Source organism: Microtus pennsylvanicus, chromosome 5, assembly GCF_037038515.1.
Source record: "Microtus pennsylvanicus isolate mMicPen1 chromosome 5, mMicPen1.hap1, whole genome shotgun sequence".
Classification (NCBI taxonomy): domain Eukaryota; kingdom Metazoa; phylum Chordata; class Mammalia; order Rodentia; family Cricetidae; genus Microtus; species Microtus pennsylvanicus.
In genome coordinates this window covers 19,635,494-19,653,645 of record NC_134583.1, presented here as the reverse complement: position 1 = coordinate 19,653,645, position 18,152 = coordinate 19,635,494, and the positions used below count along the sequence as shown (strand labels likewise).

The 18,152-nt window shown below is 36.9% G+C and overlaps 1 protein-coding gene across 1 annotated transcript in view; it reads right to left on the bottom strand.

Moving 5' to 3' along the window:
• The window catches only part of Nkain3 (sodium/potassium transporting ATPase interacting 3), a 622,827-nt gene that overhangs the window by 189,730 nt on the left and 414,945 nt on the right, over positions 1–18,152 (bottom strand). The window lies entirely within an intron of this gene.

Here is an 18,152-nt window from a genome sequence, read left to right as displayed (position 1 = left end):
ATCTGGTTTCAGACTAATACCAAATCTCAGCACAGCAACTCTTGAGGCACATTGTGTAAAATTTTGATTTCTATCCCAGGGTCTTTCCTTACGTTTTAGTACTGAGGAAGTCTGTTATATGAGGTTGCTTGTTCATTCCCAGCCACCCAAACTACCAAAATAATCACACAGAAACTATATTATTTGCAACACACATATTTTTCCTCTAGGCTCCATGGTGTTTCTTGACTCCACATTTTTTCTTCCAGCATTCAGTTTAGTTTTTCCCACCTACTCTATTCTACTCTGCACAGGTCCAAGACAGTTTCTTTATTAATCAATGGTATTCACAGCATACAGAGGGAATCCCATATCATCTCCCCTTTTCTGCTTAAACAAAAATGAAGGTTTTAACTTTAACACAGAAACATATAGCCCAACCAGAGACAGATGCTGAATGGTCAGTACCATGTGACGATATACAGATTAATAGAATTGTGTTAATTTAATATGTAAGAGTTTGCTAGAAAAATTCTAGAGTCATTGACCAAGCAGTTTTTTAAATAATATAGTTTCTGTGTGATTATTTTGGAGCTGAGAAACCATGAGCGAACAAGCAGCCTCCTACAACAGAAGTCTACTTCAAAGATCCATCCTTTATGTAGGGAAAGATATATACTAAATTATATATTATATACTATAATATATATACTATATACTATAAGATATATACTATATTATATAATTTTGAATTAGCTGTTTTTAAAATTGTGTGTGTTTCTGTGTATTGCATATGTGTGTGTGTTTGTGCGTGTGTTTGTATGTATGTATATATGTGTGTGTGTGTGTGTGTGTGTGTGGTTTTTTTGTGTGTGAATAATATGTGTATGTGGGTGCATGTGCCATAGCATATCTGTGGAGATCAAAGGACCACTTTGGAAGTCAGTTTTCTCAGTTCCTTTTTATGAGGGTTCTTAGGATGGGATTCATGTCACTAGGATTATACAGTAAACACCTTTACCCTCTGAGACATCTTACTGGTACCCCAAAATGAACAATTTTAACACATGATTTTGAAAAGGACATTTTACACTAGTACAGAATAAGCCATAGGAAACAGGAATACGTGCCATCAAAGTTATATAAAATATGAGTATTTCTAACTCTCTTCTCCTATGATTCTGCAGTATTATAAATTACAGCAAGCATTATTACATGATCATCAGTAAAGGCCCAGGAAATAAGGAAAGGGACAGACACATAGTGCACACCAAATTTGTTCACATAAGTCTAGATGGACATCACATAACCAAAAACATGCAGTTAAATACTTTTTCAAGCTGCAAATAGGCCAGTTCCCTTCTGTCATGGGCAAGGTAACCTGAGGAAGAATGAACCTCTTCCTCTCAACTCCTTTTCATATTTGTTAAGGATTGAAATAGTATTCTCCCAACACAGCAAACCAACAGCACCAACTCAAGTGAAAGAACAGGTGAATTACTTCGTGGATTTTGCCATCATTGACTTTGGAGAGTAATGAGTGGAGAAAAAAAAAGATAGCAGGAAATAAAAACTGTAATTATCAGAGAAAAGATGGATTGGTGTGTAAGAATTTTATGGAGAAATTTAGTAAATCTTGCAGTTGATTGGTCAAGTTTGGACATGATTTACAATTAATAAAGTATGAATTCATTGGTAATTTTGACAGCTAATAATTCCTAGTATTCCATAGTCATTTACTTTATTCATTATGATGAAATTGTTCTAAAGCTCAAATGTGCAAATAGCCTATAATAGAGTGTATCACATACAATGCATATTTATTTATTAACAGAGAAATAAAGGTGTTCTTATAATTTAATGGAGATGCATAAATGTGTTAGGGCCATCATTTCATCATAAAATACCAGGAATTATTATAGAAAACATTCTGGGTCTTTTATATAACCATTCTCATTGTTATAATAGATTCTACCTTGGGACGTATAAATTATAGCTTCATAGCTTGGTTACTCAATTTGGTTATAATTTCACATAAATTGGGTCTCCTAGTTAGTGTCTCTGTCTGAAATGTGGTTATTATATTTGGTAGCTAGTGCAATTTTTTTCTTTTATATTTATTTATTTAGTTCTATGTGTGATTATATTGCCTGCATGTATATCTGTGCACCATATGCATGCCTGGTGCTTGTAGAATACAGAAGCATCTGATTCCCTGGAACTTGAGCTATGGGAAGTTGAGAACCACTATATGAGTGCTGGGAAGTGAACCAGGTCTTCTGCAAGAGCACCAAGTGTTTTTAACCACTGAGCTACTTCTCCAAACCCAAGTAAATTCTCACATCTGATGATAATGCACACAGATGATCAGAGGAGCAGAGCGCATTTGCATCAGTGAGGGCAGAGACTTATTTGTCTGACAAAGCATGACACAGATGGAGTGTTTGCTGCTATTTTTCTGACAATCAATTGAAATAATAGTCAAGGAAATAGTAGAGGAAAGGCAAAACATGATCCCAGCTGATTGCTGAACAGTCATTCACAGGGCCAACTCATCCCAGATGTTGCAAGGGTTCTTAGGCAGGATTGCAATCTTCAAAGCTAGTTCCTGAGAGAAGCTAACCAGACTCCTGTTTGACATAAGGAGATGGCAGATAGAAGGAAACAGCACCAGCGGAAAGGAGACTGACCTATTTTAGCAGTAGGGTTGTTGTTGAGGTTCTTAGATTTCTGATGAAGGATCTGACTTTTTATATTCTGAAGACCATCTTATGCTGAATATTTACCCATGAAGTAGTCAAGATATTCTACTCTAGTCTTTGTATACTTATGAGGTAAGAGTGATTTCATCGATTCATTGTGTCCCCTAATGCATATATCTAATGTTCCTGACCTGACCTGGTCATTAACATTAATCCAGCCTTTCCTTATTAATATGCTTGCCGTTTGTCTGCTACCATGAATTCTGATTTGTTAAAATAATTATTCACCTGAATAATTAGAATCCTAGTATAGAAAGAAGCAGAACACTGGTCTATAGGGAAACTATGATCACCAGCAGAGTTGTGTTCTTTTGATTCCTGGAACCTCCTGTGTCAAACCATTACTTCTCTCTTTCTTCCCTGTCTTTCTCACTGTTGTTACAGTTACCAAGACCCAACTTGAGTTCGTCTTTGTGTGCATGTGTGTCTGGCAAGCATATAATGAGTTTCTGTTGGTGATTTTTTTCTCAACTAAAGTCAATAAAATCTACATTTGCTCAAATCTACACATGCTCAAATCCATGTATTTCAAAGGCTTAATCATAAACTTTAAACTAAAATTGAACATGAGAAAACAGACATGAGCATTTAAAGGTGACACTTCATATAAAATAATCAAAAGGAAAGAAAAGAAAATGACTAAATATAGGTATGCTTGCTTCAGTTGACACTCAAATGAAGTAGGGTTGGTGTCAGAGGATAAAGTCATCTGTTCCCTCTTGTTTCATTAAGCTACTTTGAAAAATGGTTCACCAAATCAAATATTTTCAACCACATGCTAAAATGAATAATATTCATGGTAATAGCAGCATGTTTAAACAGACAAATTGGCTTATTGTATTAAGGAAAAACATTACATGGATTAAGCAAATCATATTAAAATGTGTAAAACTCAACAAACTGATTTGACTGTATTTCTTGGAATTTAGTCAATAAAGCCAGCATCCCTTTGGGATCATTCATGCCAGAGATAAAGTACCAGGGAGCTACTTAACAGTAATTGCAGGCAGCTTTACAGCTCCAGAAGGGCATGACAAAAAAAAAGGTCCTTCCATTACCACAGCCTCCTTGCTGAGGTTGCTTTACTTAAAGTATGCGATGCTCACTGAGAAAATCCATGACCACAACTGAAGGGAACAAAGAAACAATCTACAGAAGACCAGCACTGAGAAGTTAGGTGCTATATTCTTTCATGCATAATTTTGTATCTAATTTGCTACCGTGAAGGTTTAGAGGTAAACTGTTTTGTGCAATAAATTGTAAAGGTTTGTTATTCTATAATGAATCTCACTTTTTTATTGATTTTTATTGAGTTCTACATTTTCTCAGCTCCCCTCCCTGCCTCTCCCCTCCCCTTCAGCCCTCTTCCCAGGTCCCCATGCTCCCAATTTACTCAGGAGATCTTGTTTTTTTCTACTTCCCAGGTAGATTTGATCCATGTATGTCTCTCGTAGGGTCCTCATTGTTGTTTAGGTTTTCTGGGATTGTGATTTGTTGGTTGGTTTTCTTTGCTTTATGTTTAAAAACATGAAGCTCACTTTTTATATTCACATATAAACATATTTGAAACAAATTAAAGCCATGCAACTGAATTAGTTATCATAACTTACACTTCCCATTTTGAATATGGAACTATTTTCAGCCTTGGTTAAATCTGCATTTGTGGTAAAATTCATAGTTACCTGTATATCATTTGCTATTTCACCACAGTGAGGTTTGTACATTTTTTATATTATTTACATTTCACATATATGTAACCTGAGCTTGGGGAATTTCATTCCCTCAGTCACCTTTCCTCCTCCCTCCTCCCCCATTGTAGTCCTTCTTAACAAGCTCCTCCTACTTTGATGCTCTGTTTTGGACCCACTGAGTTCAACTGTGGCTGCTTGTTTGAGTATGGAGGGAAGATGGAAAATTTATCAGTGGCTACACCTGAGAAAAACTTCTCTTCTTTTCCCAGGACCCAAAACCTGCCCATAATCCTTCAGGTCTTTCATAGTAGTTTGTGGGTGCAATGGACTTGTGATATCCTGAAGATACTGGTTCTTGGCACTCCCATTCCATCTTTTGGCACTTATATGTTTTTCCTGACTCTTCTGGGAAGTAGCTTGAGTCTTGAAGAGGGTGATATAGATGAGCTATTTTGTTGCTACATTTCTCTGGCTGCTGTGGTAGTTATTACCTAGCCTTGAAACCATGGCAGTCCTCCCGCTCAGCTTCCCAAAGCTGGGTTTCTAGGTGAGAACCACTATGTAAAGTTCTTTCTACAGTAATTCTTAAGGAAGCATTGAATAATTCTACTGTTGCTGTGAACTCCTAATTCATTTACTCAATCAGATACATCTTTGATGGCAGGATGGTAAATTTTGGTTGGGTTTCTTGAGAAATGATTTCAAACAGCTGTTTTTCTCTGAATCCTAGTTTCCAGGCCAAAGGGGGAAAGTCTCCATGTGTATATAAACATCCTGACACTGGCTCTTTAGAACAATATTAATCTCTAAGCCACAGACTCATGTATTTTTTAATCTACTTCACGAACAAAAAAAATTATAATGGCCCATTAGGAAACATTAAATCCCGATCATTTTTGTTAATGTTCTTGCTAATATGTGTTCCATAAAGTTGTTCACTTTTATAACTATGATACTGGTGTCCTGGGTTAATGAGCCATGCAGGTCCTAATGCTGCACATCTGCCATTAATCCATTACCAGAAAAGGGTAATCTACCAACCCTGCAGATGGATCGGAGTCCTGGAGGGGTAAATTATCCCCATCCTGTGTTGCTATGTAGTGTCTGGTGATTGACAGAGCACTTTCACATACATTCAGATGTGGTTTCTAAAACTATTCTCTGATAAAGAAGTATATGCAGTATGAGTCTTCCCTGTTTGTGGACCCTGGCAAGGAACCATGGTATCTGTGTGTCCTTGACCAAAGAGAACTGACAAAGTGTTCGTTTATGAGGATGGCCATTGGCTGAGTGTGCAATTCTCATAGAAACACACTGGAAATAGAGACCTAGGAAGAAGATGCCATTCAGTCAGTTTGACAAAACATTTCTGGGTAACACTGTCCCCATTTTGGGGTGAAGAAACAAGATTTTCAACCAATGGCAGCCCCACAGTAGAAAGTGTACCCAGCCTTTGGCTATATGTTGCTTCTCGGTTTTTCCATTAAACCTATGCTGACAGACTCTTTGTTATACCATATAAAGGGAGGCTGTTGAAAATCTGTGTGGACCAGGGCTTTGCTTGGAGAGGATGATGTTGCCTTCAGGTCCTTATGGAGCATCTATTGACATAAAGGCAATCCTGTTACATTATCTTGTGACTATGTTAGGAGAGAACTAAACTCCTGTCATTATAACCATAGAAGAGGAAAATTTGGAATGAAAAAAAAAACAGGTTTCTTTATGTGTGTTTATCATTTATTTATTCATTTAGTACTTTTGCTGTATTAGAGATTGAACCTAGGGCTCCAAACGCGTTAGGTAATCACCGCACCACTGAGCAATATCTTCGGCCCTCTCTTTATGTTTTTCCTTTTTATTTTTCACCAGGATCTCACTAAGTTTTACAAACTGGCCTTGAAATTGCAACCCTTTAGCCCCAGCCTCTTAAATAGTTGAAATTGTAGGACTGTTCAACCATGCCCGGATAAATAAGCTTATTCAAATCTGTGAAAACAGCATTATTATTTCCTTCTAGATGTTGTCATGATAACATAACAACAAAGATGAGGAAGTCAGATGTAGCACTTCAAGTGGGCCAGCCCCAGTTCTTAGCTCCCCATAGAATTTAATTGTTGTGGCTTAAGGCTCACAACAATCCAAAGGGACCATGCACCTCATAAGGTACGATGCTGAGTGTCCTGTGTACTGCTCTATTGCTGTGAAGAGATACTACAACCAAGGCAACTCTGATAGAAGAAAGAATTTAATTGGCATGCTTACAGTTCCAGAGGGTTCATCCATTATTATCATGGCAAGGGCCAGGTAGGAGCATGACAGCACTGTAATTGCATAAAGAGAAAGAGAAAGATAGATAGATAGATAGATAGATAGATAGATAGATAGATAGATAGATAGATAGATAGAGAAAGAAGAAGAAGGAGGAGGAGGAGGAGGAGGAGGAGACCATCACACAATTTTACACCACTCTGTCTTTCCCAGGGTGAAAATCATCCTTCATATCTTTGTAGCCATTTTCTGCCTTCTCACAAGCCAAATGCAGGTGGGAAGCATAGGAAATGTAGCTTTAGGAACTCTGCAATTTCAGACATCCATCAGTAGCCTACACTCATAGCCTTTAAAAAAAGGAGGAGGAGGAGGAGGAGGAAGGGAGGAAGAGAGATGTTGCGGGAGGTCCTCCCACTCCTCCAGCCAATAGCCGCTGAGATACCAGCCCATTGGGGCGTGGTCTCTCTCCCTTTAAAAAAGCAGCCACTTCCCTCTCCTCTCTCTCTTCACTTCCTGCTCCGCTGGTGACTAGACTCCTGGTTGCGTAGAGGGCTGTTGCCTGGGAAAGTGATCTGTAAGTTTTTCCCCTTTAAATAAATATCACCCTATTAATCATAATCCCAAATTGGTGTGGCATTGTTTGTGACTTACGCCTTCAGAGAGATAGTGAGAGGGAGAAAGAAGGAGAAGAAAAAGAAGAAGAAGAAGAAGAAGAAGAAGAAGAAGAAGAAGAAGAAGAAGAAGAAGAAGAAGAAGAGGAAGAGGGGGAGGAGGAAAAGGAGGAGGAGGAAGAGGAAGAGAAGGAGGAGGCAGAGGAGGAGGAGGAGGAAAGGGAGAGAGAATATCTCGGTCTGCCACAGCTTTTGAGACTTCAAAGGCGACCCTCCATGACATACTTCCTCCACCAAGGCCACACCCACTCCAACAAGGCCGGACCTCCTATTCCTTATAATCCTTTCAAACAGTTCCACTCCTTGGTGACTATATATATATGTGTGTGTGTGTGTGTGTGTGTGTGTGTGTGTGTGTGTGTGTGTGTGTGTGTGTGTATGTATATATATGTATATACATATCATATGCCATTTTTATTTAGACCACTACACTAAGTTATCAAAACACCAACCCTGACAAGTTTCCAGTTTTTATGTTCCTACTTGCAAACTGAGACTACAGTTTCATTGTCCCCAGTTACATTTTAATATGCTTGGCCGTCGTGAGTTTAAATAATTTGCCTTTAATAGCTTATCATCAAGTAAACCTGATTTTTAAAGGCAATCTGAGAGAGTAAGGAATGACAAGGCCTCAATGGGACACCACCATTTCTTCACGAGGATCATGAGTGAAGAAGAGGAGGTGAGACTGTAAGGTCAGAGGTTGCCGAGGACTACTGTGAATCACTATGTTCTGGATATGCTAGGGCCTTCATACACAGGAACTCACAGCAGTTGAGCCTGTGTGCACAAGACCAACTAAGATCAAACCACTCAAAATTTCCATATGAATGGGGAAATTCATGAAACCCACACACATAGCCAAGGAGCTATTTCAGTCATGGCTGCTTAGGGAGGGGAATCATCATTTTTCTTTAGGAATGCTGTCCCAGGTCTGTACCCATGTTCTGGTGAATGACTCTTTACCCATGCACATGCCATCAACATCAAATGAGTTCCATGCTTTAAAAAAACATATGGAGCGATGGTTTAGAGGTTAAGCACGCTTCCTGATCTTGGAGACAACCCGAGGTTAGATAGCAAAACCCACATATGGTCACAGTATACTTCTACCTCTGTGTGTACCTGCACATGTCCACATGAACATGCAGAGAGACACACACTCATACTTTTAAATAGAAATAAAATAAATTTTAGATATCGAGCATATAGAAGGTATTTAGTAAACAACAGTTATTTTATTTCCAATTAATGCATATATACATATGACAAAAGAATCATAAAGTGCTAAATACTTACAATCAAAGAAAGGAGTCTTCTCTAGTTTTGAACTATGTATACTAGTATATTATTTTATTTAAAAAATATGTGTATATTAGGGTAGGAAAAATGACTCAGAGCAAGTAAATGGAGTTGCTTGCCAAGCCTGGTGACCTGAATTCAATACCTGGAATCTGTATGGTAGAAGGAGCAAACAGACTCTTAGATATTGTGCTCTGATTTCCACATGCATGTTGTCATACACAGAAACAATGAATAAATACAAGTAATATACTTATGTACATCTGTTAAATATGCTGCTAACTTTTATGTAGACATTCGGTTTTTAATAATTCTGTCAGAATTGAAACACATACTTTGTTTTTCATCAATGAAATACAAGTATAGTCCGTACAAATGTTTATAAAGGAATGCCCTATTTTACAAGGAATTGATTTGCTCCTAAAATGGAAAAAGGAAATATCTATGGAAAATTATATAGTTTACATATATATAAACTATATAATTTTACTAATAATACATATAGTATATATATACATACACACACACACACTCATATATATATATATTATATATATATGCTGGTACATGGGCTGCAGATCAAATAGTCAAGTAAAAATATCTAATATACCACTAGGAAATACTATATTATCTAGAAAAAACTAAGTCTGATTTATTGAAATCTAGTGGCTTTAGATATAATTCTGGTTGAAAGAAATATTAATAATAGTAACCTAATTCTAGCCAAATTTCTAATACATTTTAATTATATTCTTGCTTCCTTAGAAATCTGATAAAGTTTTCTACAGAAGGAATAAACTAAAACTACATTTGCATTATTTCATTTAAACAAAATGAGATACTCTACATATCAAAGTTGTGTTTAATGATATACATAAGCTGAATAAATGTTTACTTCGATCCACTATTGATTTGGGAAGTAACAAATCTCAACTAATAAACATTCATAAAGAAAGCATTCCTACTAAATGAATTATTTGCATTTTATAATAGGCACATTTTGTGATAAAATACAAACAATGATTATTAATAACATCGTGGTTCCTCAATTAGTATTTATTGAATAGATCAGAATATAGAAAAAATACAATGCCCATCTGAATTATTGTGAACTTCATCTTCATATAGATATTATTTTAATTCACAAGACTATGTATTGCTGCATTAGCAGAAGGAAGAAAGTAGCATTGAGTTTGCTAAATAAAAATGTCTGTACTATGTGATGTATGATCCATTATATATCTTTGATGTACTCAAAGCACCCATCTATTCAATACTACAAATACCAGTTTTGTGTCTGCTACATGCAGAACATTGTTAAATGCTGTGGGAGTCAAAAGTGAAAATTGTACCATACAGTGTCTTCTCAAGACAGGGCTCTGAAAACATATTCAGTAAATACTTGTAAAAGGATAGAATCCAAAGACAATCACAAGGGGGTTCAGAGAAATGGATGGAAGAGGGCTCACAATTGTAAAAGTTAGGAACAGGTGACAGATGGAAAAGCTGTGGGAAATCCAAGTTACGCTTGCAGAATCACAGAAAGCATTCTCTACTTCTAGAGAATAGAGAGGCTGCTTAGCAACCATCACACTCTGATATCCTCATTTCTTTGCTGTTCTGCCTTTCCTTCCCACAAGCCTGGAAATGTGTTCACCAGAGGAAAAAGCAAGCATTTTAAAAAGGAGATGCATACCACAATGGTCACACTGGACTATGATCAGGTCCCAAATAAATACCTAACATAAAGGCCCCAGCTTCTTCTCAGACCCTCCTGCCCCCAGATAACTCTCCCGTAGATAGAAACGGAAAGATTCTTTGCTGGGGAATTTGATCTCCTAAACAGTAAGACAAAAATCCTGACTCCTGCTATTCCCCCAGAAATTTAACAATGTAGCTCAGAGTTGCAAAGCCCCTCATGTGTACAACAAAGCCAATCAGGTTTAAAATCTCTTACTCATAAATTAAGTTTGAATAGTGAGCTAAAGATGGAAAATCTGTGGGAGGCACTCAAGATAGAGATAGAAACAAATGAACAGGCAAAAGTAAGCAAACAGGAGGTTGTATCAGGCAGCAAGAAGAAACCTAATAGATTATAGACTGGGCACAATGGTATAAGCTTGGAATTACAGTGCTCAGGACTCAAAGAGATATCTTTAAACACAAGGACATCTTATCCTAAATATGGGGCTTCAGATCAGCCTCAAAAATATAATGAGATGCTGTTGCCGAAAAAGAAAGACAGACAGATAGGAAGAAAATAAATAAATAAATACATACATACATACATACATACATACATAAATAGGAAGGGAAAGGGAAATAACAAGAGGGACAGAATGTCAGGAAAGAGTTAGTAATGTGCACAAACCCAAACCATGATGTTATTAATACAAAAGATAAAACAAGGATATAAACTTGCAAATAAAAAGATCAGCAGATTTTGTTGGTATAATATTTACAAATGTAAAAGTAGAGAAGAAAAAAAGCTGTAAAAAGATAGAAAGCACAGGTAAGAAATTCAGAATAGTTCAGAATATGCAAGGAAATCTCATTGGAAAGCAAAGCCCATAAGTGGAGGAAAATTTTGACAAATAACTAAAGAATAATTTCCTACAAAGGCCATGGGTCTCCAGAAAGAGCGTCTGCTAATTGTTCTACACAGGATGTTTATTTCATAAAAATTCCTGTTCCTGAAAACTCAATCACTAGATCCAATGATGTCTCAAAGGGGCTCTTACAGTAAATACCTCAGTAATTGTAGCAAGTGTTTAAAGCTAGATGATTATTCAGGGTTTCTGTTTGGATTTTCTTCTCATTAACCTCTCTATGCTCCCTGAACCATGAATGAATAAATTTTAGAATTCTTTGATGATAATGCAACTGAAAAAACAATAAAGCAATATAAAGCAAACTCTTATATGTTTTAATTTTTATTATGTTATTTGTTCATTTGAAGCAGGGGTATCAACCCTTGAGTGCATGGGAAGGTCATAATAAAATAAATGAATATCAGAGAACAATTTTGCATGAGTTGGTTTTCTGCTTCTACCAGGTAAATACCAACGAGGATCAAACTCAGGCCATAAGGCATGGCAACAAGTGGTTTGTCATCCGACTAGAATATATTTAACAAAACTAAAAATAAACAGGAGAGGAAATTTGTCCAGGATATTACAGGCTTGCAGAGATTTTAGAATATTAAATCAACTTACACATCCCTTAGCATAAGGATTATTACCATCTATAAAAGTGATGTCTCGTGGCTATGAATTGTCCTAGATATTCATGGGACAAGAGTGATTCTTAAAGTGATTCATTCCACTGGACCAAATCATTGGTCTCCTCATCAAGTAAGCCTTCTCATTGGTTAAGAACCTTTGTCAGGAAGAGTAGACTTGAATTCATATTTAGACTTTCCTTTCGTAAAGGACTGGGACTGTAGCGACTATACCTTCTTGCATTCTTCTCATTATCCCGTTTTTTAATTTATTTTTTAAGACGCTATTTTTTCTCATTTTACATGCCAAATCCATTTCCTACTCTCTCCTGTCGTCCTGATCCCTCCACTTCCCCCCTCCAAGTTCATTACTAGAGAAGCCCCTTCTTTGTTTGGCCTGTTTTTTTTTAAAGATTTGCAGAAAGACCATTATCACATGTACTCACTCATTAAGTGGTTTTTAAACATAAAGCAAAGAAAACCAGCCTACGAACCACAATCCTAGAGAACTTAGACAACAATGAGGGCACTAAGAGAGACTTACATAGATCTACATGGAAATTAGAAAAATTCAAGATCTCTTGAGTGAATTGGGAGTATGGGGACCTTGAGGGAGGGTTGAAGGAAAAGGGAGAAGCAGGGAGGGGAGCAGAAAAAACTGTAGAGCTCAATAAATCAATAAAAAAGATTTGAGAATTTCATACATGCACATATCTTTTGATCAAATTAATCCCCTTTTCTGTCTGCTCTAATTCCTCTTGTAATATATATATATATATATATGTGTGTGTGTGTGTGTGTATAATATAATGTATATATACACACACCCAAGCACATATGTGTGTGTGTATTCCTCCTCTACTATAATTCTTCTAATTCCTCTATCTACCCTACTTTCCCTCCAAACATCAAGTGCTAATTTTAAAAAACCCGCTGAGTCTACTTAGTGATACCTGTATGTGCATGGGCATAGAACCATCTACCGTATCATAGTAGCCTCTCAGGGTCCATATCCCTGAAGAAAACTGACTCTCCCCAGCAACCACCAAGTGCCAACGGATTTCAGATCAGCCTGGGATTTCTGAACCCTTTCCTATCCATGCTGAGATTTTGTTGGCTTGCTTTTGTGTGCAGCCACAGCTATTCTGAATTCATGTGGTACTTTTCTTACCACAAAGACCGCTTCACTGTACACGTCTACAACCTCTGGTTCTTACATTCCTTCCATCCTCCCCTTCCACAATGATCGATCAGTCTTATAGGAGATGGAGCATGATATAGCTATCTTATTTGGAACTGAGCATTCTGCAATCCCAGAGTTTGCATGTCAGCCCGTTGTGAGTCTCTGCATTAATTGCCATGCAAAAAGAAGCTTCTCTGGTGAGAGTTACGTGACATACTGTATCTATGGATATAAAATTAAGAACTTGGGACAGTTCATTATTACATTAATTTACATGGCTAATAGTATTAAATTGTCCCCTAGGACTATGACCTAGCCGGGACTTTACATCCAATCAGAAAGTGGCTGGCTATTCCTGTAATATTCATGTCCATTGTACCAATGGAAAAATCTTGCCAGGCCATTATTAGTGTAGCTTGAAAAATTCACAGATGGTTAAAACTGTTATTTTTTTTCTCCTGGTATCTGATGCAGCACCTTCCAGCCTTATGAAAGCTGGCTGGCAGGGCAAGAAAGTCAAGCCAAGTTTACACCCTCTGTGAAGGAAGCCATAGGACCTGGAGCACAGCAAGCATAAAAAGCCTTTAGAGTGCTTACTGTTCTTCCAGAGGACCGGAATTCTGATCCCAGCACCTACATTGGTCAGGCTCTTTAGCTCCCGGGCATCTGACACACTCTCCTCACTTCTTCTGATGCCCACATGCATATCCCTCTGCATCTCCCCCACGTAATTAAAAATAAATCCTTTATTGAAAATTATTCATTGAAGAGGATATTTAAGGGAAAGATCACTTTTTGTGTATCAAAATATTAACATGTAAAGAAAGCATTAATTTAGAAGTGTCAGAAAATAAAGAAATATTCCAGAAGTGGGTTTTTTGTTGTGGTAAATATGGAAAGGGGGAGAAAAAAAGATAAGAAAATTAAAGAGACAATCAGAGAAGGTTTGTGCCCAAGTATCTCTAACTGCAAAACAGAATAAGAGGAATTAGATGTCAAATTAATAAGAAAGTTATTGAGTGGGCTTATCTGAAGCTTTGTTCTCCTCCAGGTGAAACTGTTTTGGGAAGCTGTAGAACCCTATGAACATAGGGACAAGCAACTAAAGCAGCCCACAGGGGTGGGTCCTGGGGGTTACTCTCATAGTCATACACACTCTTGGATTCTTGATATGCTTATATATCAGCCGCCTCCTCTGCATCACATGACCTTGTGCCACGGACCCGCTCTCCCCTCCATACCTTCTCCACCATGATGGATCAACATATTTAAATCTGTTAGCAAACTATAGCTTTCCTTCCTTCTGTTACTACTGGTTTTTTTTTTTTTGTCAAATTTAATGAGAAAAGAAACCAATACACTTACATAGAATTAGCAGTGAATACATATATATCTAGTATATATAGTTATTACCATGTGTTTTATATATATAAATATATGATATGCACAAAGACTTATATATGCATAAGTATATGTACTTATATATGCATAAGTATACACAAAGACTTATATATGCATAAGTAAATACCTCAAAAATACTCTTTCTGGCACACCAAGACTATATTCCATTAAAGGAGGGAGTAAGTCAAGAGAGAAGGCATAGATTATGGAGATGTTTATTACAAAGGGAAGCCGGGAAAGTGACAAGTTCTTTTAGAAAGGCGAGCTTCCAGGAGAGCAGGCTACATGAATTACCAGATCTAGATTACATTTCCTCAGTTGACTTGTGGAGCAGGTCTTAGATGAATGAAATTAAAAATTAACTACTATTAACTACTTTGTGAAATTAGAATAAAATTGACTGAGTAGTTCATATATTATCTATTATCTTTAAATTATATTTGGATAATTTGGGGGAAGTTTTGGAGTAATTTCATGATGAACACATAGAAAACTAAGCAAGCAAAATAGAATAGGTAATGTCTAAGAATCTCAAAGTTCTTTCGGAAAGAAAAATGTCTATATTCATAGCACATCACAGGTACCACGAACATTTCATAGCCTTAGTAAACACTGAATAGTAAAAATGGCATAGCAATATAAAATATAAAGTCAAAGTCACCTTATTAATCCGTGAGACTATGAGTCAAATCTATATTTAATGATTCTTCTACTGAAATGTTCTGTTGACCTTCAAAGTCCAAATTAGAAAAGAATAGTTAAAATGAAAATTAGAATTTGCTTCAGAGGAAAGCTAATGACAGATGTTCAAAACATTATATATTATGAGATTAAATAATTGTATTACCCAGTTAACTGGCTTTAGGTAATATATTTTTAATAAATTAAGTAACAAACATATGTACTACTTGCAGAGTAGGGACTATTAGATTTAGTGTTGCTGTCATGGAAGAACACCCCTGCTTCCTTGTCGCCCATAATGAGCTACTTTGGAATACATTACAGAGATAGTGTTCTTTCTTACCATGCCACAGAACAAAAGGATGAAATATTGGGGCAAATGGAGGCAATCACTAATGCCGACAGTCTGAATCAGTGCAACAAAGCTCCCAGAGAGTTTAATTCATCTGTTATTATGTAGCCTCACTGAAGTTTGCATGATTTAATGTAGGATACTAATATTTCTAAAAGAATAATCAAAGTTTAACTTGAGAATCAAGATGAAATGTGAATGTGGCAAAATATCTCATAATAGAAACCTGGAAACAAAACCTTATATTATGCTTAAGTATCTTCCAGGTTTCATGACAGAACAATTTCAGTTAACTTTAAAGTGGAACCAAGCAGAAGTAATTTTGTGCATGTGTGCACAAAGGTGTGCGTGTGGGTGTGTGCGTGTGCATGTACACATGTGTATGTACACATGTGTATGAGAGACAGAGAGAGAGAGAGAGAGAGAGAGAGAGAGAGAGAGAGAGAGGGAGGAGTGTGGAGGCTAAAGGTTGATGTCTTGTCTTCCTCAGTTCCTCTCCAGAGTCTCTCACTGAGCTGAGAACCCAGTGATTAGCTATATTGGCTATACAGTAAATCCCAGCGATTTCCTGTTCCTTCCTCTCCAGTGCTTGGATTACAGGAGTGCCCTTTGGTGTCTGACTTTTCACCTTTGCTGAGGATCCTAGCTAGATCCTCATGCTGGCACAGCAAATGCTTAGTAACTAAATCATCTTCTGGGCCTCCAGAATTAAAGCAAACAAACTAAACTAAATAACAGCATGGTGATGACATCATTTCTAAGGACCATTAAACACAGCTCTGGTTCCCTTACTCCAAGTTTCAATTGTGTATCAAAGAGAATGTCACAAAATGATGTTTGTTTTAGTCATCAGTGCTTGTCCTGGGTAACACAAACAAAACTATTAATTACACAAGGAATCAAATTTCTTAGAAAGATCTTGTCTTTCTACACACATTATTGGCATGTGCATCTAACATTTGAGATCATAATGAGCAAACATTTTTTTGACTTTCAGTCTGCTTCCATTAAATAAAATTCCATTGTGTAGTCTGTTTAAATCTTAATGCTTTCTGAGAGGAACAGCATCACAAATCCTGGATTTGAAGTTTATCCCCAATAAGTATAGTACACAGGTACATTCTAATGCTAATGGGCATTGATAGTCACTTCAGAACTGAAAACTGCTTAATTTTATGTGATATGCCATTTACTATTTGCCTACGAATACTGAAGTGTAAAGACACCCTGACAAAAACCTATGATGTGGACACGAAGACAGACATGCAATGAACAAAACCATCAAACAAAGAAGAATTAAGACATTCCTCCTTCCCAGACACACATGCTAGCACTTAGGGCCTCTTAAGTAAATTAACAGGACTCTCCTGTGTTCGCCTTCCACACCCTGTATCTTGTGTGGGTGAGAATCCCAGGGACAAACACTTTGGCATTGTGGTTGGTAAGTCAGAGCTTTGAAACTGCATCAGCAAAGTTGGTTCCAAATGGACTCACACAAAGAAGCTTCAGGGGAGACTGTGCTTGGATGTTCAGGGGTAGCAGGTAGTTGAGAGGTTTGGAAATGTAATACAGTTTTCACTCTGGCCTATTTTGAAGTGATGTTATTAAGGGTGGTTTTGAAGAAAGCTTTTGTGAACAGTCTAGATAAGACATTGTATCCTTCACACCACTTTTCTTACTTAAACCACTTTTTCCTACTCTGCTGTATTTGACTCCAAAGAGTTTCCTTGTCCACTTCACTGTACACCACAAACTGGGTTCTGCTTTTATTTCACCAAAGACTGAGTACAGTAGCAATGGTCACTCATTGGACTGCAAGGAGTCTCCTTGTCTCATATTTAACTGACTGCCATATATTTTTTAGCTTCCTGACCATTCCAAGACCTCCTTATGTTTCCAAAGCCCATAAAAATATGAAATAACCAAATCTGACATTTTTCTAATTGAGAGTTAAGAAGCATGACAAATGCATATTTTACCCCTATGTACTTCAGGGTGCAGGCTGTACATTTTTGACAAATGGTTGGCAGCATGCATTCAAAGGTGAGCATCAGGTTCTACACCGAGCTGAGGCCTCCTCCAACATGGTTGGATGCCATGTTTTAAAATGTCCAGATGGCCAAATCCTAACATTTACTGCATTACAGTGGCAGTATTATGAATCAAACTGTGAGAAAAAGATTCTTTGGCCAAAGTAGTTATTGCATGGTGATAAAAAGTTAACTATCTAAGCAATGTACAGGGATTTATAAAAAGGTAAGTCTGGTTGAATTTAATGCTGACCTTCAACAGAATCATTTACTTTCTATCAAGGACAGGTGGGTTTATAGGAGAAAAGACTTGCTATATATAGCATTTATGGCTAACCTAAAGGATCAAAATGCAAGCATAATATTTGGAAATAATTTCTTTCTGGCTCAGGGTACCATGGGGCAGTTCAGGTTCATAAAGTAAGCGGATGGAAGGTAATAATATAAATTGTCATATTCCTCAGCTTAGAAAAAATGGTACAGTGATGATGTGTTTTATTTTTCATACTACAAAAGGTCTAGTTTCACTCTGTGGTTATTGCACAAAACAAACAAAATTAAGTGACTTTGTTTTTTGAAAAAAAAATGTGTTTCCCAAGATAAATTTATTTT